This window comes from Limulus polyphemus, unplaced genomic scaffold (assembly GCF_000517525.1).
Source record: "Limulus polyphemus unplaced genomic scaffold, Limulus_polyphemus-2.1.2 Scaffold7142, whole genome shotgun sequence".
Taxonomy (NCBI): Eukaryota; Metazoa; Arthropoda; class Merostomata; order Xiphosura; family Limulidae; genus Limulus; species Limulus polyphemus.
In genome coordinates this window covers 4,121-5,293 of record NW_013672752.1, presented here as the reverse complement: position 1 = coordinate 5,293, position 1,173 = coordinate 4,121, and the positions used below count along the sequence as shown (strand labels likewise).

The window sequence follows — 1,173 nt, the reverse complement described above, 5'->3', positions numbered from 1 at the left end:
TAAATACCCTTTTTTCTTTCTAGAATGTTTCAAATTACAACATGAAACTACATTTGTTTATCCAAAGTAGCTTTAAACTCATTACAATATACATCTATTTATACTTAAGTTTTATTGCCCTTTGAACTGTATCTGACCACTATTTGGGGAATGTGGAGGTTATGTTATTCACAAGTTGTTTGCATGCGTACCTAGTGAAACATTTTTATTATATTATTTATAATACTAAATAAAGAATAAACATAAAAAACAAGAAATAAAGTACGTACCTGAATCTTTTTTCTTGCTCTCAATTGTTGATGACACTAAACCCTACTTTTTTTTATACTAATGGTAGTAGTAGTGCACCAAAGAACATGGAATAATAACATGCAGAAAGTAGACAATTTTTCTAGCTTTCTAACTATGGGACAAAACCATTACAAAATCATCCAAGCTAGTCGTTATCTTTACCTTGTGAACGAAGCTTATACTAAAAGTGAAATTTACAATTCTCCGTTCAGAAAATGTTATATAATACATCACTTGATAGATGAAAACCTTGGCTTTCTATTGGTTATAGACAACTATTAATAAATCCTGAAAGAAATGGTGTGGCAAGAGGGGTCTGATTTTCCATTTGATAGCTCTGTAACCAAAAAAATTGAAGGCTATAAAAATTATGGTTTGCCTGAGCAATGATGATTTTATGGTGACTAATTTATGTTGAATTTCTTACTTAATGAAAGGTGGTGGAGAAAATAGAGAAGATGAGATGCCTAGAGAAAATGTGTCACACTAGGGGAAATTCAGAACTTAAAACTTATATACTATTAAAATATGGATTATTAGCTAAGATTTTATGCTATAGCAATTTTAAATGTAAGTTACTAAAACCTCGTGATGTGCAGTAAAGGATGCCTGTGGCAATAAGGTTAAATAAATAAGATTGCAGTTTTTTCATCCTTGTACAGATAATGGGAGATTACAAACCAAAGCCCTGACATCTGGCAAATTTAGCTGAGAAACACTGATCTAGATACTAAGAAAAACTCGGTCCCTCAAGTGTAGCCTTCCTTTATTGCATTAATGTAGGTCACCTACTGGGGACAAGTGTTCTACTATTTATATGGATGTTTGTTACTGAGACAATGTTTGAATGAGATTAATGATGAGTGGTTGAAAGCTTGGGAG

General features: G+C 31.8%; 1 protein-coding gene across 1 annotated transcript in view; it reads left to right on the top strand.

Moving 5' to 3' along the window:
• Nucleotides 1-1,173, top strand: part of LOC106474381 (succinate--CoA ligase [ADP/GDP-forming] subunit alpha, mitochondrial-like) — a 26,183-nt gene that overhangs the window by 23,586 nt on the left and 1,424 nt on the right. The window lies entirely within an intron of this gene.